Consider the following 23,393-nt stretch of genomic DNA (forward strand, 5'->3'; position numbering starts at 1 on the left):
ACATCTACAAGTCAAGGGAAGAGCATGGAAAATATTAAATGCTATTGTTACATTTTGCCAGTTGAAAATGATTTTGAAATAGCATTATGTTTCCAAGTTTAATATTCTAGGAATTCATCCTAGGTTACTAAAATTAAATAATGGGAAATTACAGTTGCCCAGAACCACAAAATCTTATATTGGTCATAGGAATGGTTGGCAGTCACACAAAAACCAACTTCAAAGTCCTTTGTATTAGGAGCATACAGTCTGGTTATGGGGTGAGGCTGATGCATCTCCCATACATAATAAATGACCTGCAGGATGAAGAAGAATAATCATCTTTGCAGTCACTGGCTTTGTAAGGTGATTCACCTTTCTGCTTGAGAGATTTCATTGCCAATGCATATTTAGGAGAGGGGAACTGAAAGAAGATGAAAGCACATCAAACATTTATCTCAAGAGTTTCATTTTCTAAGGAATAGCAGGTATGTCATGCGATTTCTCAGAGGGGCAAACACTTCTCTAATGCCTCTCCTGGTGTTCATGGAGATAGATGGCATAGAGTAGACAGCACAGGATGGATAGCTGAAGATAAATATTCCATTTAGAGAAATTGGGGCCAGGTAGGACATTTCTCACAAGACTAAAAGTCTCAGAAACAATCAAATTGTTGTGAACAAAACAAAAGAGAAAAATCCTATAGGAGACAGTACTAAAATGACATAAAATTTAATCTACAATCTCTTTAAATCACACTATTAAAGACCCACAAATCATTGCCTCCAACTCTGAGCCCTATCTTCTTTTTCTCCAGCTTCCACTCCACCAAGGATACATGCACATCCACATACTTGTAAAACCAGGAACACTTCAGCATGCCGCCACAGCAGTCACCGTCTATCCATTAATATACTTTTGCTATTAAACCTACTCAGTACCCAAGTACCTTAAAAGAGTAATTAACAATACCTCAAGTGCAAAGTGCTTTTTAATTATTAAATAACAAAGAAAACATCTTTCCACATAGGTAGTGCAATGGTTTTCAAATGTATTTTACCTATGGGTTTCCTTCAAATAGTAAGTTTAATAGGCAGCATTCCCTGAACACAGTACCACTAACCAGGTGTTATGCTAATTGCTTTCCATGTACTAATTCATCTCACCATTAGAATTTTTATGAGAGTAGACTATTAACTACCATATTAAATATTATACATGAAGAAACTGAGGCGTGAGAATTCAAATAACCTAGAATTAAATTCAGTGATTAGTGGAGGCAAGACTGGAACCCAGAAAACCTATTTGTAAATCCTTCATTTCTACACTACTCAATATAAAATAATAATAATAATAATAATAATAATAATAATGTCAAAGAACAGAAGCTCTGCTACATTTATTCATGTGATAGTTATTTAGCATCTACTAAGAGTTCTGCAGTGTGCTAATCATTAGAAGTAGGTAAGTGAATACATCCTATTCTTTTGAGGGTGCATTAAAGGAGAAACAGACAAGGAAACAGAAACAGAAGACTCCGATGCACAGTAATTATAATAATGGGAGTTGGCTTCTTGTTTCAGATCTGATCTTTCCATTTCCCAGTGGCCCCAATACGACATGTAATCCCACCTTTTACCAAGTCAGCTGTCCAATCCCCAGACATTGGGGTAGTTCATGATTTGAATACAAAGAGGTTCTGTCAGCTCTACCTTCAAAATATATTTCCAATCTTTCCCTTGCTCAGTACCTCCTTAACACAATAAAAAGCTAGAGCAGAACCATCTTTTATGCAGATTATTCCTCCAACCTCCCCACTGCTGGTCCTGCTTTACCCCACCACTTCCCTCTGTCAATTCTCTTCATATCTATTGAGATACTTAGATTTTGCTTTCTCTGCTTTCTGAAGTGTACTCATCTGCATCCTCCCTGCTACTACTCCAGTTCAGGTCTGTCTTTAATGCTCTTGGTGTTAAGTCATGGACTGTGTGTTGTTGAGGGACTCTGGGGTCTTCTTATGAGGATTCCCAGATATAAGGACACATAAAACTTTCTGGAGCCTCCATAAATACATGTGTAACTACCACCAAGTGAGGATAAGAAAAATACATTCAAAGTGGTCTTCTGACTTGAAACCATTAGAAACCACTGATTTAGGCCTTTTGCCCAGTGGCCCTCAGCTCATGTGGCCACTTATTCACATGTGTTTTCTCTATTTCCAACATTATTCTCACTTAAGTATATAGATCTGACCGTGTCACTGTCTGTGATACTTAACAATCTCAACACCTTGACCTGCTGGTGCCAAGCACTTTAGGATCTCTTACACCAGACTCTCATTCTTGCCTCCTCAAGTTCATTACTATACGTCTCCACTCTGTCTCATTAGATATGAAATGGATCCTCATGACTTCATCTTTTAGTTCATGCTTTGACTCTAATCCATATATTTTTCTCTTTATCTTATAGATAAAACATTTCAAGACCCAATTCAATCACCACTTCTGTGTAGTCTCCCCTATTCCTCCTTTGCAGAATAAGAAAACTATTCTAACAGGTATTTTTCTGTAGTAGTACTTATGAAACAGGCATAAAACTAGATATATTTTCTCCCTTGACTGGATGACCTGAGAGCAGGAACTTTAAAAATACAAAGACTCACCAGGCCCTAGCATGTATTCTGGTGCACAATTGGCATATAAATATTTGGTACGTAAATCATATCTTTATCCATGTAATTTAAATCCAAACTGATAAACTATGCAAACTATGTACTTTCAAACATCATTTTCAATTCTTGCTCAAAAAATTTGAAAGCAATATTTTGCTTATGATTTATCAATAGTAACATTTTAACAACTCTGAATTCATATCCACAGGATAAATAGCTTCCTGTTTAGTCTTTTTGCCATAGGCTCACCTTTCTCTACATAGAGCTATTCCAAAATCTGAAGCATGTTACTTTCCTCCCTTGCATTCATCACTGTCACGCCTGTCCATGTCCCCAGTAACACTGAAACTCCCTCCACAGCTTGCCAGATCCTTTCTTCCTAGGCTCTACTTTTCAGCCTTACCTTTCTCCTTTCTCAGCTCTATCTATCCCAATCCCCCAAAATGCCATTCTATGCTCTAGGTATATCACATTATTTTAGTTGCTTTTTTGTCATATCCCTTTCTGAAAGTTACTTATTCTATGCCTGTATTTATAAATACTTCCCCTACCATCTCCTTTCAATTTCATCGTGTCCTTTAGGGGTAGGGATTGGCTTAACTATCAACTAGCCCAATACCTGTCCTTACCATCTCGATCACATGCTCCCTGCAAAGCTATGTTACTCTCCTTACTCTGGCCCCAATCGTAGAACTTGGACACATTTATTTTTACCTCCTGTTCACCTGTCTGCACACTTCTCTAGACTTCAACATCTTAGAGATCCTGAACTGGCTAATAGTATCTCCAGAAATTAGCCTGTTGCCTGGCACCCAGTAGGTATTAAGTAAACAGTGGTTGAATGAACGGGTGCAAGTTATTGTTTACACTTTAGATTCAGGCACTATCTTAAGAGCAATGTGAAATCTTAAATAAAATTAAATAAATTTCAAGCTGGTTCCATGAATACTAAGTGAGAGAAACTTAAACCAAAGGTGATTCTGAACCTTTGGCTATGAGAAAGGGGTTTAACTCAGAAAAGGTGCTGCTTGTGGGGAAATAGACCTTGGAAAATCAAACCTGGTTAAATGAGTCCTTATAACCCTGGTAGCAACAAAACCTGCTGCCCTCCAGAAAAGCTTGGGAAACATATGTTGGCATTTTTATAATGAAACAGTGAAGACAAATTTGCAATGGGAAAAAAATCTGAATTGGGTATATGAACTTGAACAAATAATTTCTTCTTGTTTACCCTGTTTCATAAAGTAAGGAAAAGTTAGATATTTCTCCAGGGTCCCTGATGACCAATTTACATTTAATGAGTTTGAGAGACTGTCTTCCTCTTCTACCACTGTTACTAAATCTTATTTTCTTTTTCCTTCTGATACATTTTTTATACCACCAAATTTTCATTCTCAAAATGAAAACATTTGACGGATTATTTCTAAATTCCCAACAAGATCCCTATATTTCTTTGATTCTCCAGCTTAGGCATGGACTCTTATCTAATAGATCAGAAAATTTACCATGTCCCCATCAGTTTAGCCTGTGACCCAAGTCAGGTCAATGAACATCTGCTCAGGACTTTGACTAGAATGATTAGATTCTTGCCCTGGCAATGCCAAGCTAGTGGGATCTACCTCCAAAACGTAGGTTTGGGCATGTGGTAGGTGACAAGCTCTAAAGGACACTGGAACAAAGGAGATCAGAACGATGAGATGAGATGAGAGTAATATCTGCTCCTGATTCTATTCTTTGAGTATGTGGGATTAGCTAAGTGCTGACACTATTTTGGCTTTTTCCATATTTGTGAATTGGCTTACATTTACTTAAATAGTTGTATTATTTTAAGTTTAGGCATTCAGGTGACCCTGAGCATGTGTGAGGTTAATGCATAATGGAAAAAATGCCATCTTTTAAAAATGTTTGTGAAAATAGGTGTGAGCAGTGGAATATCATGATATGTTAATATGCACCAGGCTCTTTGAATATAAAGTGACTTCTTTTCCTTTGTAAACATACATAATTTGTAGTTCTACTTTCTTTCTCATAGTAAGCCAAATTACTGTTAAATTGTCAAAAAGTTGTACTTAATACAAAATGCATCTTTAAAGTATAGGTAACATGCACTGTTAAAATATGGACTGAAGTTTATTTGTGTGGGTAAGGAAAGGTCTCACTGTAGGTAGTCTTGGGCTCTACCATCTTCTGTTCCAGTCAGTTATTGTGCTGAATGGTTGTATTTGATACTACATCCAATCCTCACAATGATCTATGAAGGTTTTTTACTATGTTTATATTTAGATGATAAAATAACTAATTTCTTTGCTTTTGCCAGCTTCTAAAGACAGCCTACATTCTTTAGGCTCATAGACCTCTATCTCTTTGACCTCTGCTTCTGTCATTTCTCTGACTCTGTCCCTCCTGTCTCTCAAGATAGTCCAGAATACCAGCCCCATCTCAAGACCATTAACTTAATCACATATGCAATGTCCCTTTTATTATGTAAGGCAATACATTCTGAGGTTCCAAGGATTAGGATGTGGACATCTTGAGCAGGGAGCAATATATGATCTACTATATAAGCTAATTCTTACAGAAATTAAAATACATACCTAAGACTACAAAAATGGTCACTATGAAACCTGGTTTTTATTCCATCAAGAAGAGTAAGATTCCTGTTAAGTGCCCACCCTCCTCTCCTGCGTGTATATGATATGTACACATTGCTTCATGGCACACTCTATGACACTCTAAAAATATAGAAAACTTAATGTGGATTTACTCTATTGTCTGTCTCAGTAGTTAATTTGGTCTTGCCTGAAGCCTTTTTCTCAGCCATAAGCTGCAGAAAAGTGAATCTGTTGATTCAAAAACTACATCCACATGCTTTCTTCAGGCAGTCGGGAGACATTCATGTCCTTATGATTTACATTGTATACAAATCTTGGCACGGAGTTAGTTTCCTGTTGGCAAAATGACTTTGCTATATACATCATTCTTATCTTAAATGTTTGTGAAAGTCAGTCAGTCAACAAGCATTTATCGAGTGCCTAAAACAGCGTTTCACATAAGTCAATGTGCTATAAGTCAATAAGATAATCACTCAAATGTTACCAACCAAAGTACTATTCCTCAAATGAAAGTTTTCAGAAATGTGCAGATTGTGACAGTACAAAGAACAATGTGCCTACATGGCCAAATTATCTATCTTTAAGAATTGGTAACATTAGAAGAGATGTCGATGACTGCCTCTAGTCTCTGTGTGTCCATCTTTCCATCTGCCTAGCATGCACACACAGATGTAGAAACATAGGTGAATGTGTAAAATACTTTCAGTGAATCAAGACACATTTTGTATGTAATGCCCAGCAGACAGATATGACCACAGTGAGTGATTCACCAGGAAACATCAGTTGGCCTGGCATGGTAGCATATACCTGTAGTCCCAATGGTTCAGGAGGCTGAGGCAGGAGGATCTCAAGTTCAAAGCCAGCCTCAGCAATGGTAAGGCACTAAGCAACTCAGCAAGACCCTGTCTCTAAATAAAATACAAAATAGGGCTGGGGATGTGGCTCAGTGGTTGAGTGCTCCTGAGTTCAATCCCCAGTACCTCCCTTCCACTTAAAAAAAAAAAAAAAAAAAAAATCAACTGAACCAGAACCTACTGTGAATTCTATGAATTGGAGTCTAAAGAATTCATACTCTTAGAACAGAGACCCTAATGCAGAATTATATTTTTAATGTATCATATTCTTATTTAGGGACCCTTTGAAACAGCATTCCATCTAACTAGAATGTTCTCTCCAATTCTTTACTTGGTTAACTCATACCAATATATCAGGTGTTACCCTCTCCTGAGAGATACCTCTCATTCCCACAGAATGAGTTAGATGCCCTATTTACATACTTGAGTAGCACTCAATACTTTCATGATAGTGACAAAATATCTTTCAAATGATATGGTTATGGATCTGTATTCTGCACTGTTACAGTTTGCAAGAAGGCTGCATCTATTTACTGATCCCTGTTCCTAAACTGGATCCTAACTCATTGTAGAAAGAGTGTGCCATGGAGGATAGAAAAGGTCTAATCTTATACACAGACTTTTGGAAAATGAGTTTTCTCCTGTGATGAAACTCTCCAATGAAAGTACATTCCTGCTTCCCAATGTTGAAGAAGCCACCTCCACCTCCCTGATGCTGAGATTAGTTCAGAATGGGGGAATCAATGTTTCTCTTAAATGGAAACATGGAGAGTATATGCATCATTCTTTACAGATAATAACAGGAAGACTCATTATGTAAGGAGAAAAGGCCCATGATCTAGATAGCTTCTCAGATCTGCAATTTGAGAAGTATCCCCTGCAGCTGCAGGCCAACTCTATCCATAGAAATTTAGGGGCCACAGGTATTCATCCTGAGATGAGCTCCACCTGTTAGAGTTCTGGGTTGCTAATTTCATTTCTAGTAAAATACCCTATTCCTGATTTAAAAACTTGAGAATTTAATCTAAATATTTTGTGTTCTTGGGCAGGGATGTGTTTGCTAGCTACTTGCCAAATTTGAAATGATAAAGTCCAGGTAAGTTTTACAAAGAAAATAACTTTTAGGCAAGAAATTTTACAAAAGACTAGAATTTCTTTTTTTTTTTTTTTTTTTTTCTGGGGTAAGACTAGGCATAAGATCCTTTGGGGTAGAAAGATAATGTACAAAAACATAGTGACAATTGAGAAAAAAAGAATTGCAGTACAAATGAAACTGGGATTAGAAAATGAAAAATGTTTGCAGATAAGCTTGGAGAGATGGGTGGGTCATTAACATTGACTCACCTTGAATGCCAGATTAAAGAGTAAATGATAGCAGGAAATGGCATAGAATAATTTTGTTAACAAGATAATTATCTAATGAATTAATTTAGAAAAAAATTTAGGGCTTAATGATGTTTGTTGATTTCCCACACCCCTTTAGGTCTAGCTACTTAATCTTCATCAGAATATGGTCATTTCCAGTTTTTCATACTGAAATGTACATGAGAAATTTCATAATAATGTGAAATTATTTAAGGCCCAGTTGAAGCAACTACTCATTTACGAAGCAATTCTAAATTTTAACTTACTAAGTCCCACTTCATATTCTATGTCAGCTTTCTGAAACTAACATTTCATCTTCATAATAATTTTGGTTTTTTGTTTTAATCTCTCTACTACTAGAATATAAGAATTCTGCACATAGACATTTCCAATTCCATGAGAATGACAAAAATTGCTAATAACTACACAATACTTAAGTGATCAGAACTTTTCTAAGCACATTACAAGAATTTACTCATTCAGTATTTTGAGATGATGAAAATGTCAGAAGAGTGTCAGTTCCTATGCCTTTTATGAGCTTAAAATTTTAATTAGAAATTCTGGATCCAGTGTCCTTGCTCTTAAACACATGCACAACTGCTCCTATATCAACACCAAGGAAATTGCTTTGTACATGTGACAATTTAACATAATGATATCTCTCTCCATTCAGTCTTATCCTCAAAAATATAATCCATTAACATATTAAATCAACAACTATTTATTAAGATAATTTATGCTCAGAGCACTTTTTATTTCCTCAGGGATCAACAGTAAATCAGTCTTAGAAATGATAGATTTTCCAGCCATGACAGACAGATTACAAAATGTCACTTAAAAATAAACTTTTCCTCATTTTAGTAGGTATCAATAACTAAATTATGTTTCCAGCAATAATATCTAATGACAAGTGTAAACCTGAAGCCCTGATTATTTTATTGAATACCTTTTATTTAATTTACACACATTACCATGAAAACACATTTTAAATGTGTTTTCACATTTGGGTGGTTGGGAAATTTTAACAAATTCTAGATGAATGATTTTCTTATTTCATACCTGCAAAAATGCCTTCACTACAACAACTCTTGACATTTGAATTCACGTTGAAATTGTTTGGGAAATAACTCCTTATGCATAAAAGTTGTATGTACTCTTTTCCTCACTGGCATGAATGACTTGAGCTAATATACACAAATGTGTTTCTCATGTTCCTAATATAGTACTACAGGTAAGTCATTTTCATTTAACATTTAAATAAATACATTTCATAGCATTCCACAATATCACATTAAATAAAATACATACTCATTCTAAAGGTAGTTGTCATTTTGCTATGTGGGACTTTAAGAAATCAAAAACCAAGGCTACTGCCTAGGACCCACTGTGTATTAAATATTCAATGGCTGTTCCATTTCACCAATATGGCTAGTTAACAATTAGATCTTTCTAAATTTTAAGAAGTCCTTTATGGTATTGTTTTACACTGTAAACAGTTCTTTAAGGTCTAACTGCCAATCAGATAGTGCCAAGGCAGCAAACACACATGCCAGATAGTTTCAAGAAATATGTTTCAACATGTCATATTTTATTTTTAATAAACTAAGAGTAAAATAAACTAAAATGCATGACCAGATGTCCTGACTTTCCACTCTATAGTATATTTTCATACAGTTATTTCTATTTGTACATAGTGACTTTCAACCGTGTGCAAATAGGGATTTCCAACTCCCACACTTTTGATCTGTTGATTTCACTTCCTTCCTTTCCCCTTTATTTGTTCCAAATTTTCAAGGATTTAATGGGCCATTGTAAAAGCTCATAACCTTATTATTTCAGCCTGTTCTAAACTGGTACTTAGATTATAGGTTATAACCGCTCAACACGATCATATTTGCCTGTGGTGCTGCCCGCGGTAATTTATCAGAGGTGGACTGGAACTGAACCACTTCTATTATCTTTATCTGGTGGGCTGCTTTCTTGCTTGTTCGTTTATAGTTTATAGAGGAAGAGAGGCTTTGCTTACTTTTAGTTTTAGAGGAAGAGAGGCTTTGAGAGGAAGAAAGACTTTGCTTAGAGGAAGAGAGACTTTGCTAAATTTTAGAAGTGCTACTCTTTCAGAGAGGAACGCTTATCAAAGATCTACTGCTTCTTCTTGGAGGTGCGTCCTGCCATCCTGTGTCCTAAAGGTGCGTGCTAGAGGTACGTGCTATCAGAGGTGCTTCTTAGTGGTGCATTCTGTGATCTGCAATCCCCGATCTAGAGGTGTGTTCTTAGTTCCCCGTCCTGTGATCTGCGAACTGCAACCTTAATTCTGTGATCTGCAACCTAGAGTTGTCTGCTTGGTCCTGCATTCTTCTATCTACAATCTGCAGCCCGCGATCTCCTCCCCGGCGAAGAGAATGTCTTATATACCCTAAGGCAGCCAATCAGCTTAGGATTAAGTAGCATGGTTGGAGCATGCGCCAAGGTACCAATTAAGAACGAGGAACATCTGTTGACCACTGGCACAAAGGAGACATCAACTAATCAGGCGAAAGTAGATCACGCTATGTTAACACTAACTATGCGCCACCTCTTGGCTCAACACCAGCCGCCATCCTAGGGCTACCCAAACTTGTCTCTGCAGATATCATATAATTCTATCTCACTCACAAACCCAATACTTAAAAAGAAAAATGCTATGGGAATGAATCAACTTTAATATTAAAAGGTAACAAGCAGATAGGGCGGTATACAATAAGTCTGATTTTATTCTGTTTCTACTAAAATATTTCCTCATATTCTCAAAGGATATCAGTAAAATATATTGCTACGATGTTTGAATGAAAAATAATTTGTACACATTAACATATATTTTCTCAATCACAATTTTTAAAATTATGAATTGTATTTCCAATGGTACTTCCAAGACATCTTACGTTATGTTAGAATGAATAGACATTATTACCCCATGTGCATATATGACTACACAACTGGTGTAATTCCAGTTCTGGTTGTAATCATGTACAACCAGAAGAATGAGAAGTTATATTCCATTTATGTATGATGTGTCAAAATGCATTCTACTGTCACGTATAACTAATTGGAATAACAAAAGAAGCACCTTACTATTGAGGAAAAGTACAAACCTCAAAATTATCTCTTGAACCACCCACCTGATTCTCTTCACTAAGGCAAGAATGCAGTTCTTCCCATTGTATTGAGTCTAAGTCAAGTTACACAGATCCATAAAAGCTTTCACAGAATATCTTTATTATTTGTTTTTTTTTTTTCTTTAGGAAAGAAACCATTTCCCCAGATTTATGTTAAAATCGGTGACTTTGCAATGTTTATTTCAACTACATGAATAAAGACAGAAAATACAACCTGACATCATTAAATTTGCTCTCAAACCACATATCTTAAAATTAACACAGAAATAAATTTCTAGTAAACTTGCTAATCAAGGAAAAAGATCATGAGAAAACACAAGAGATGTATTGACAATTTTTAAATAAATGTAATTGCCACAGATTTGGTAAATCGATTTTCTGTTAACAGCTTATTACTTTGGTGTTGCAACAAAAGATTTACCAATTCAATTCTAGAGCAAGGATGAATCTTGCATTTTCCTATATCTAACCATTTATGAGAAGAATGAATTTCAGGAATGTTTCATTCTTTTCATGACTGCTAGGTTTAAAGAACATAAAATGGAAGCAATGACATTGTTTATAGAAAGTAACGGTCTATTATAGATTCTCTCGAGTTCATTACTCTTTTCTCTTTCCCTTTATTCATACATACATTTTTCTCTGAAATGTAATTCATAACTGACCCAAACATCAGCTGTTATCCAAATAATTTAACTATCTTCTATACTTTGCAGATTGAGTGATGTGATCTTTTGCATTACTTCATAAGGAGAAATAAAATATTTCTCTAGGTGCTTTATGTACAGGAAGAAAACAGAATATTCTAATACCCATAAGTCATAGTTCTTGGGTTCTTGCCTTTGAATATCAGGGTTTCAGAATAAATGTAGAACATCTACTTTTTAAAATGCTGTATTAACAAATGTGATGTTACTTACCAGTCAGTTTATATCTTGGCTCCCATCTCTGAGTAATATTGACACTAAAAGAAAAGAATTAAAACATAAAACTTAATATTTCATAGTAAATTTAGAGATCACATCATTAGGACTACATTAACACAGCTGCCCATTTTAAATATCTGACTTGCCCTAATAACTATTTTACCTTTATACCTAAGAAATAACTCAAAGCAAGAAGATATTAAGGAAGCATATTTAACAAATGTAAAAAAAATGAATTTCCTGTTCTTCTCATTCTTATAATTCTGTTATCTTGCATACCCACCTTTAATTCCAATCAAGAAATGGCAGTAGCTAAACAGTCTTTCTCTGCCATCTGATAGCTGGCTAATAGCTAATTTAGTCCCCTTCCCCCATCCCCAACCACATTGACTGCTAGCAATTAGAGGAGTAATTGCATCACATGCTTGCAATGAAGAAAGAATAACTTGCTGCAGGTGGAAGGAGAAAGGCTCATTTGAATGACAGTTTTCCATTTTAAGAGAAGCTATAAATGGATTCAGATAGTGCAATTGGAATCCATGTGGTCAGAAACTACACTTTGTCCCTCTTCTGGTACACTGTGCTAGTTCTTGGCTGCACTCCAGGGGCCCAGATGTTGCAACTTACATTAACCATGAACCTGTCAAAAATGAGGGTTGCTCCATGAGACCTTAACAGTCTGCTTATCATTTTGAAGAAAATTGTGGCTCTTAAACATGATTCTGCTCAAAATCATGAAGGTAATGATTTTCAGATCCTGGATTCATGACAAGATCACATTGGTTTTTACCAAAGTTTATACTTTCCTGCTATTGAGGTGCTACTGTGGTAGAAAATGTTGGTAGAAAATCACTCAAATACTTGTTGAGTGATTATGAGGTTTCAGGCACATTTATCATTTAGGATACAACAGTGAACAACCCAGAATAAGGATCTGCTTTCGTGAGTTTACATCCTAACAATGGGTGATAGACAATTAACAATAATCATAGTGGACAAGTACATTACATAAGATATAGAAGAGTTTAAAAGAGAATAGGATAAAAGAATTGGGAGGTGCATATTTCAAGCATTTTGTCCTTTTAAATTGGGCATTAAGGTAGATTGATATTTGAGCAAACAATTGAAACAATGAGGACAGCAAATTTAGGAAACTGTTTCTATAAAGAATGATTCAGAATGATAGCTGTACTGCAAAGACAGTTTCACAGACTCGAGCTGAGACCGACCAGATGTTTTGGAGAAAAAGGCAGCTACAGATAGCACTTGAACAAGATAAATGACGGCAGTAGTGATAGGCGATAGAACCAAAAAGGGAAAGGGAGGAAGGCCAAATCGATCGATTTCTGGGCCTACCGATGGGATTTAGTCAGCTATTTTGCTGCTGTGACTGAAGGACCTGACCAGCACAATTGCAGAGGTTTTTTAAGGGCACATGGTTTCAGAAGTCTTATTCCACAGAAGGCAGACTCCATTCCTTGGGGCTTGAAGCAAGACCGAATATCATGGCAGAAGAGTGTGGCAGAGGGAAGCAGCTCACATTGTGAACAGGAAGAAGAGAAAGTCTATTCTCCAGATACAAATATATACCCAAAGTCACACCCCAATTCCCACCTTCTCCAGCCACACCCTTCCACTTCAGTGGAATTCAGTTAATCCCTATCACCATGCTATGCACCATCTTCTGAAACAGAAGTGATAAGTGCAGACCTCTCAAGTCTGAAGCCTATGAGCCTTTGTGAGAGTGCTGGTTCTTTCCTTTGCTGAAGGGCTTTGAGCAGTTTACTTGAAACTTTAATCCTCAGTATCCTCATTTATATTACCAGAAGCAGTAGATAACAGGTGAGTGAGAGAGAAAGAATGTATTACATTTGCTAAGTTTTTTTTGTTTTGTTTTGTTTTTTTGCAGTACTGGGGATCAAACTCAGGGCCTTGTGCTTGCGAGGCAAGCACTCTACCAGCTGAGCTGTCTCCCCAGCCCTTGGCTAAGGTATTTTAAGCAGTATAAACAGTGCCAATCTTATAGCAAGTGCAAAAGATTGAATTAATGGCTTCAATCTTCCTCCAGTCATGCCCTTTGCAGTTGTTTCTTCTAAAAATGAAGGTAGTATTTCTCAACTCTTTGACTTTGAACTGAGCTCTAACTTCACTTTTTGGTTCAGGGAATACCGAAGACACAGTGTGGCAATGAAGAGACAGTGTGGCAACTCTGCCTGTTAAGAGAAGTTGGGTATTTCTACTTTTCCTTTTGTGTCTCTGTCCAAATTCAAGTTTGCTCAGTGGTCTGAGGAAGATGAGGGTCTTGTGGGATAGAGCTATCTCAACTGAGTCCAGACTTGCAGCAAGGTGGAGAACAGCCCTGGCTGCCTCACCATGTAGCAGACCTGCCCCACCAAGTCCAAAAAACCTCAGTCAGTGGAAGTCACCTTAAGAACAAACAGTTGGTATTTTCACCACTATGTTTTGAGATACTATGTTGCATAACCACAGCTTCCTGATAGAGTAGGCATTAAATAAATCCTATTCCCTATTCTATTTCTTTAGTCTCTAGGGTTTCAATTAAAACAAACTACTCCCCAGCAGGAAAAAAAAAAAAAATTATACCTGCCCATAGGAGTACCATTTACTTTACAACTTTCAATGCTGCAAAGTTAAAGAATGTCCAAATTCTTCAAAATTAAATATCCAATTTTAACTGGAGCCATCCTCAAGTGGCATCTAAGTCCTAAGTTACACTGCCTTCAAGTGTTTGGTTAAGTACTAGAATGCTTCACGTGTGATTACAAGCCAAAGTCAACGAGTTAGGATGATGTCCTTGACTGGATCAGAGAACTGTGTCTTAATGCAAATACAATGGGAAATGAACTGCTTTTAGCCAATGCTTTTCCAATAAAATGTGAAAAGATAAAATAGTCTATCCTTTGGGGCTACCTTGCCATCACCAAATTTATTACTGTAATTAAAATTTTAAAGTGAAATGTAGCATCTTGTTTGAGAATTTGCATGCTGGTACAACCCCCAGATTGATACTTTTGGCACTCTTATGGTCACATGTGGACAGAGTGGCAAATATTTTTTATTGCCTGGCGCTCATTTTCCTGATGAAGTGATGCTGTGCCTTTTGTTTCAGCTCTAACACAAGTGTCCTTTGATTTTCCATTAGTCCTACAGTTTTTTGTGCTACTGGTGATTGAACCCCGGGGGTGCTCTACCACTAAGCCATATACCCATTTACATTTTTTAAATTTTGAGACAGTTTCTTGCCAAGTTGCTGAAGCTGGCCTTGAACTTTTGAACCTCTTGTCTCAGTGTATGGAGTAGCTCAAATTATAGGCTTATACCACCACTCTGAACTTGTGAGGGTGAGGGGGTGTGTGTGTTGATTCTACTGTTTAAAGTGCTTCCCAAGTGTGGTACTGTTTTGTCTAGTGTTCCTAGAAGTTCATGCTATGCCTATTGGAGAAAGTGGATGTGTTATATTAGCTTTGTTAAAACATCAGCTATAATACTGTTTATTCTGAGTTCAGAGTCAATAAATCAAAAATGTATATTATGTTCCTTTTCATTCACAAAACAAGATTATATACCAATCAGATGACAACAATATTGTAACTTGGGAGTCTAGCTGGCAAAAACTAATGTTTTTAGTGTGTGTATATATAAACTAGTATGTGTATATATATTTCTGTGTGTATACATATGTACTGTTATAGTTTGGATGTGAGGTATCCCCCAAAAGCTCATTTGTGAGCAATGCAAGAAGGTTCACAGGCAAAACGATTGGGTTGCAAGAATCTTAACCTAATCAGTGAATTGATCCCTGAAGGGATTGTCTTAGTAACTGGAGGCCGGTGGGGTGTGACTGGAAGAAGTGGTTAATTGGGGCATTGCTTTGGGTATATATTTGTATCTGGCAAGTGGAATCTCTCTCTGCTTTCTGATCACCATGTGAGCTGCTTCTCTCTGCCACACTCTACCGCCATGTTCAACCTCACCTTGAGCCCCAAGAAATGAAGACCGACCTTGTATGGATTAAGACTTCTGAAACTGTGAGCCCCCAAATAAATCTTCTCCTCTAAATGGTGATGGTCAGGTCCTCCTGTCACAGCAGCATAAAAGCTGACTAAAACATGTACATATCACACATCATATACATGTTAAATCCCCCTCAGTGTAGCATTTTAATTATTTTCCTCATTAATATTGACAATCACCAAGAAATTCTTTGCAGAATGAAAATATTTTCTTGTAAGGAAAGCCTGGGATCGTCTATGAGAAGATGATGCTAAATGTTCTGATTATTCATAAACATGGGTAAGTATTGGGTAAATACTTCATGGGCCAGTCTTCATATGTTTACACATTTGGTTTATAATATTTACATAAATTGGATTGTTACCATGAGATTCAGTAGGAGAAAAAAGGTGAATAAATAGATCATCCAAACTTATAATGCAGTCTTTAAAACAAGAATGCTTTCAAGTCAGTAAGATATCTCATTAAATCTTTTCATAAGCCTCATCTAATGAGAAATGTGAGGGACTTACACCTAAAGTACTGTTTCCTCACTGAGTCCCTTTTTCTGAACTCAGTATCTTCTATAGAGAAGACACCTCCTTACTGTACTTAAACTCCATTATAATGATCATTGTACATTACCTTTCTCTTGCCTTTGATCTCTTCTGAACCCAGAGTCCAGTGTCTCAGACCTAAGATATCAGTGCACATGTTAAATACTGATTATGAAACTAAAGCGGTACCAGGTCACACTGGGGCAGCACATACACTTCAGATAGATATATGTATGTGTAGTTTGTAATAATGTAAATATAAAATATAGATTGTTTACCTCAAAATTCCTAGGAATTGCTGTTTAAAATTGCCAATCATCACCTCAGTTCAACCGGAGCTCAGTGTAGTGGAAAAAGATGAACTTTGGTAAAAATGGTTTTATATTCTGGCTATACCACTTAATAGCAAAACTCCAAAAAGTTACAGAACTTTTCTAATCTTCACTTTTCTATGTATTAACACTCTTTTGGAGTTAGTTATAAGAATTGTACTAGATTTGAAAATGCCAAGCATATAGTATTCACCTTCTTTCTTTCAAGAGTGTATTTACGTGCAAACCTTAAAATACTTAAATGATAAATTTGCTTCCCATAGAGGTGATCATGTTTTAATTTTCAGAAGCATAGGAATCTGGATGCAGCTGGAGGGTTGTGAGTTATCAAAAAGTCTCTGCTATAGGCAATAATTTTAATGTTAATTAACTCCATCTGGAAGGAAAAGCAGGTGTTGAAATTGATCACTTAAGTACAGAAAGCAAAGGCTGTTTACTAAACTCTCCCTAAATTAATTTGGCTGAGCTTGTGGTTAAATTGCTTTCAAGTCACTTTTCTATAAATGCCTTATACCAAATGCTGAAATTGGAAAAAGTAGACCAAGCAGATTCTAATGAAATGTAACAAATTGGACTAAAAGGTCACCTAAAAATAAAAATTATTTTAAAAATGAAAAAAAGCAATAGTCACTTTTGCTTCAAAAGCAGGGAAAACTTAGGCAAAAATAATTTTCCATGTGTGGTTCATAAATCACCTGCATCAAATTAATGTGAGGGTACTAGAACAGGTAGAGTTTGGGGCTCTCTGCCAACCCTATTGAATAAAATTCACCGGCAAGCCTGGGAATCTGCATTTTAACTACCCAGGTGATTTTTATTCTTACTAAACTTAAATGATTTTTCAAAGATCAGAGAGACCAAACTGCACTGATGGTGACACAGGGTCCTGGAAAGATGAATAAAGATAATGGTTTTTTCAGAAAGTAACATAAATAAGAAGCTTGAAATATTGTTAAGACTCTGAATGCCAAAATCAAAACTAGGCCATCCAGGAAAGTACTGATCTTGTGGTATCATCTGCTGAACAATCTCTTCCCTTCTGTTACTACCTATTTCCTAATAAAATCCCCAAATCCTTAACCTTCTCAAGCCCCTCCATAATCTGATTTCCATTCCACTCTAAAGTATGGCCCCAAGCCAGCACCTTCAGCATGGTGCACACTCAGAAATTTTGGGGACAGAGTCCAGAAATCTTCATTTCAGAGACACCTCCAGGTGATTTTGATGTACCCTGAAGTTTGAAAATCACTTTGCATACAATATTTTAACAGATTCTTAACAAGTCAACTGTTATGAACAAGACATGAAGTTGACATGATACATAGCAAACATAATTCACTAATTTCCTTGTCAGATAGAAAACAGACTGCTAGAGCCTGCTAGTGTCTCCAATCATGAAAAAATTGAGTATTTACTGCATGTAAGTGCTCTTCTGAGTGCTTTACATTTATTACCTAATTAATCCTCATACAGTGTAATGACATGAGTTTGAATGTTATCAACATTTTACTTAATGAAACTGAGACAGGGAAGTTTAGCAACACACTAATCATACAGCTGTTGAAGAATAGAACCAGGAATTGAAATCAGGGATTTAACATGTCTCTACAGTTCTTTATCAACCCCACATTATCTCTGGAAATGTTGCCAACTCAAGCCATTCCTGAGGAATCCTTAACCTTAATTAAGAAAGATGATTACACATATGAAATGAATACGATTGACTAACCCAACTTGGTTTCCAAGATCAAAAATAAAAACTTTTTGGCATATAAATGAGGAAGATCCCCCCCAAATTCCTCTTTTATACCACCTCAAAGCCTGCTTGTTCTTAGATTTCCATTAAACCATCTTTATTAGAAAAATCTTTTCGTTGTGTGAACATGAAACAAAACTGTCAGAGCCCAGGTTTCCTCATTTAGACTAAAGATAATTAAATCATAAACAGTATGAAATGAGGGATTTTGTGAATCAGCATTTTAAGCTTTAAAAGTCATACCTGCAACACTTTAAAGTATTTTTCATACAAAGGGTTAAGTACTTATTGATGGGTCGATGAATGTTTAATCTTTGACACAATAATTAGCACTACTTATGTACTGTCAGTATAAAGTACTTCCATGGTAGTGATTGATTTATAATTGATTATTCTAAAACTTCCTGACCATAAGATTAGCCTGAGGTGATGTTTAGAAACCTATATGCTCTAGTATTTCCCCCCAAGAAATTTTAATTTAAGTCTGGCATGGGATCTAGGATACCGTATCGTAAAATATATCCCAAGTGATCATTAAAATGAGCTGAGTGTGGGAAATCATATAGAAAATTAAAAATATTCTGGACATTTAAAAAGAAAAGTACAAGCAAAAACAAATCATTCACATTTTCCTCTAATAACAAAGCTTATTTTTTGGACCCAATTTCTACATTTGTTCATGTACTTGTCAAAATATTTATAGTAGAGCAGATAGTGAGTTATTAGTTCTTACCCAAATACATTTGTCAAAAATGATAGAGGAACACCTGTTTCCTAGGAGGAAGATAGGTTTTAGGAATGTATTAATTTGAATAGACTAGGTTATGATGTGGGAATAAATTATATTCTGAATCCCAGTAGTTTAATAAAATAGACATGTCTTGCTCATTCACAATGCATGTCCACTGAGGATTAGTAGGGATTGGGGGAATTAGAATGGGAGATATACTCCATGTGGTTACTAAGGGAACCAAACTGAGTTTCTACCACCTTGCAGCTGCACCATCTGGAACTTGAAGCCTCTTCCATTATTAAAGTGGGGAAAGGAAAGGCTGAAAAGCAGTGCTTCAATGTTTCACTGTCTCAAGCAGGAGTGACATGTAAAACTTTACTCCATAGTTTTTTAACTAAAATAGCAAGGTGGTCCAGTCTAAATAAAAGGGTGTATGGAATTGCAGAATTACATACATGGAGTATTTTGCAAGCCTTATTTTCTCAGCCTCGGTGTATTTTATTTCTATTGAGTGTCCTAAATAAACAATCATCTGTCAGCAATTTAAAGTTACCAAGCAATTGGGGGGGCGGGGAATCAGAGGGGGAAGAAAGATCTAAATGAATTGGTCTCTCACCCAAAGAACTGAAAGTTTACTTAAGACTACAGTGAATAACTATTAAATTACAAGAAGCATTATTTAAAGAGCTGAAGTGGCTGATACATGTGCCTTGATTGCAGAACAGGGACACATTTAGTAAGGCAGACCTTCATGAAAGAAATTGGATAAATTAAGACCATACGATTAGAAACGTCCACAAACAGGTAAGTTGGCACACTTAGTAAATAGAAAAACAGAAGAGTAAGACAAAGTTTCCAAACCATGACTGGTGGTGTTCAACGTTTACATGAGGCAGGTGCATTTTCCTCTAAGGAAGTAATGCATGATAACCTAGAGTTTCCTTCACAACAGAAAAAGTCTTTTCCTCTGGATCTGCATTAGCAGTTCTTAATGAAGTTGTAATCTAGTCAGTGTACTCAGCGAGCCTGTGATAACTATGTATAACATTTCTATACTACAGGACGATGGACATGTAAAACAAATGGGCAAAATCATTGAGGCATATTCCTTTGAACAGTCCTCCTATGCCTTTTCCTTCTAAATTGCACAAGAATTGGCAGCTAATTAGCAGCTCATTAGCAACATTGATAAACCATGTGACAAAAACAAATGCTGTGCTAACAGAAGGGACCGAGCCTTCTCATGAATATGAAATAGAATGCAGGAATAAAAAAAAAAAAAATCACTGAAATGAACTTCCTATGGTTCTTACTGTATTTTGTGTTTTCTTAGTCACTCACACACTCAAATATTTATTCACCACCATGTTCAAGGCAATGTGGTAGTTGCAGGGATGAAAAATGCATCAAACGCAATACCTGCCTTCAAAGAGCTCATGAGAGCCTAAAATGATTAAGGATCTGTCTCCTTGTAAATGACCTTCCTGAGGCCTGAATGTGTTCCCTTCAAGTGGAAGCATTATACTGATGCGTGCACGTGCGCACACCCCGCCCCACCCCACCACACACTCTCATCTCACCACATACTTGCAGATCACAGGTGAACTGTTGTTAAAGTAGTTTTGACATCTATGGCTAAGACAGTTATATATGTGCATGACCTGAGTATATATGTGTGTGTGTGTGTGTGTGTGTGTATATATATATATATATATATATATATATATATATATATATATGAACTGGATCATATATATTTGAGAACTGGATCTCTATTAGTTTGAAACATTTTGAATGATAACTTAGTTTTAGAATCTTAACTGTTACTTTTCCAATTAGAAGCATTCAGCTATTCTTTATTTCCAAGAAAGTTCTAATTCCTTACAATCATGCACAAGGTCTTAGCATACTTTTTGTTCTTGTCCTACCATCGAACATTTGTGGATCTTAAAATCTACCACAGGGTATCGCTCATGTTTTTACCTTGAATTACCTTTGCTAACCCCACCAATTCACTTTATCTTTACAATACCCTCTCACGCTTGAAGATGCAGTAGCATCAAATCAAATATAGAAAGCCTTCCTCCAGCTGAATTTTCTCCCCACCCCTGTTTCTTACATTTAACTTATACTACATAATAGATACCTTATTTAGCTTGTTTCTCTTTTGAAGTTGGAGCTTCTTGAGAGCCGAAGTTTTTTTTTTCATATCTTTATCATTGGTGGTTAATATGAATAAATACTTAAATAATTAAGTAAATCAATAAATTTATGTGCTATTCAAATTCAAACTTCAATCTACTATGGGAATGTATAAAGGATGTTTTAGTGTGTATCACAGTAGACTCTGCATTAAGCTATTTATGATGCTAGAAATAAAAATATATGTATAAATATTTTTCTCTTAAAAGCCAAGTTTTTCTATTTTAATCAAGTAGATAAGTCAATCACCTTATAGAAAAGCCTTAAAAATGTTAACATTGTTTTACATTTGTTCTCAATATAAACTTGCTCTGTGTGGCTTAGTAACATAATTATATCTCAGACTCCATTAGAATTATAGAATTTGAATACTTTCAAGTCTTTCAACAGACAATAAATGTTAAGTATTAACAGTAAGTTCTCTTTAAAACCTACCTTTGCAAGATTTCAAACATAAAAGGAGTGTATCATTTTGTCTCCTAAACTTTGAGTAAAAATTTGAAAACAACTCCTACACTCAGGCGACCATAACAAAGTCAACTTAAAAACTGAGCCTAATACACTTGTGATGTGAATGAGAAAAGTGAGCCATAAAAATGAGACATGACTTCTGAAAAGTCTACCTGAAACTACCACAATGGGAAAAGTTTTTTCACCTCCCAGTTCAGTGTTCTGCCCACTAAGTCTCTTTTCCAGTTCATCGCATTTATTCGGGGAATGCCTTTTTCCACGGAATTGGGAGGTGTTCTTGACTATAAGATCCAGGCCAGTTGATCCCAATGATTGGTTTTCATCATGTTTAAAATGGCATCTAATAGGCAACCTCTGAAACATTCTTCAACTTTCTATTTTTCTAATGGTACACGAAAGGACAAATGAAGGAAATGCTGACAGCTATTGGCAAAATGAAAATCAGGAATCATTAATTGAGTACAGGGATCAACTTGTATCCAACTCGAAGGAAGGAAGGTATCATATTAGCAATTGCTGAGAGACTCCATCTGTTAAAATCAGGAAATGGTGGTGGTGAGTGTGGCATGGTTCTATTTGAGTGATAGGAAAGAATTCTACAGGTAGTAAGAGATGATTTGGCTTTAGTCTAGCACAATGCAAGATAGAGTTCTATGGGAGTTGCAAGCATTCTGTAGCCTTCCGATTTTTATTTTTGTTTGTTCAGATTAGTTTTACATGACAATGTATATGCATTTTGATAAAGCATACTTCAATGGAATATAATTTCTCATCTTCTGATTGTACATGTTGTAGGATCACATCGTCATGCAATCGTGTGTGTACATGAGGTAATAATGGGTTTCACTCTACTATCCTTCCTACCCCCATACCCCTTTCTCCTTCCTTCATTCCGGTCTACTTAATCTAAATTAACTATTCTTCCCTAGCACCCCTACATTGTGAATTAACATCTGCATATCAGAGAAAACATTTGGCTTTTGTTTTTTGAGGGGTTTGGCTTATTTTGCATAGCATGATATTCTCCAACTCCATCCATTTGCCAGCAAATGCCATAATTTCATTCTTCTTTAACCAGTTTTTTTTGTTTGTTTGTTTTTGTTTTTTGTTTTGTTTTTTTGTTTTTGTTTTTGCAGTGCTGGGGTTTGAACCCAGGGCCCTGTACCTGCAAGGCAAGCACTTTACCAACTGAGCTATCTCCCCAGCCCTCATTCTTCTTTAAAGCTGAGTAACACACACACACACACACACACCACATTTTCTTTATTCATCTGTTGAAGGGTTGACTCCATAGTTTAGCTATTGTGAGTTGAGCTGTTATAAACTTTGATGTGGCCATGTCACTGTAGTGTGCTGATTTTAAGTCCTAGGATATATAAAGAGCTCAAATAACATCAAAAGCACAAATAACCCAATCAATAAATGGGCTAAGGAACTGAATAGACACTTCACAAAAGAAATATAATTGATGAAAAAATATGAAAAAATGTTCATCTCTAGCAATTAGAGAAATACAAATCAAAACTAATCTAAGATTTCAACTCACTCCAATCAGAATGGCAATTATCAAGAATATAGGCAACAATAAATGTTGGCAAGGATATGGGGGAAAAGGTATATCTGTATATTGCTGGTGGGAATGCAAATTGGTGCAACTGTTATGGAAAGTAGTATGGAGATTCCTCAGAAAACTTGGAATGGACCCAAGCTATCCCTCTCCTCAGTTTATACCTAAAGGACTTAAAATTATTCTTCTAAATTTTAAT

The 23,393-nt window shown here is 36.1% G+C and overlaps 1 long non-coding RNA gene across 1 annotated transcript in view; it reads right to left on the reverse strand.

Annotated features, from left to right (window-relative positions):
- The window catches only part of LOC306640574, a 399,125-nt gene extending 387,193 nt beyond the window's left edge, over window positions 1–11,932 (reverse strand). The window contains exons 1-2 of the long non-coding RNA XR_013757824.1: window positions 11,846–11,932; window positions 11,557–11,600 (exon numbers count right to left, since the gene is read on the reverse strand). This is a non-coding gene — a long non-coding RNA (uncharacterized lncRNA). The remainder of the gene's footprint in view (window positions 1–11,556; window positions 11,601–11,845) is intronic.
- Between the last annotated feature and the right edge of the window lie 11,461 nt (window positions 11,933–23,393).

Source organism: Sciurus vulgaris, assembly GCF_902686455.1.
Source record: "Sciurus vulgaris genome assembly, chromosome: 11".
Taxonomy (NCBI): Eukaryota; Metazoa; Chordata; class Mammalia; order Rodentia; family Sciuridae; genus Sciurus; species Sciurus vulgaris.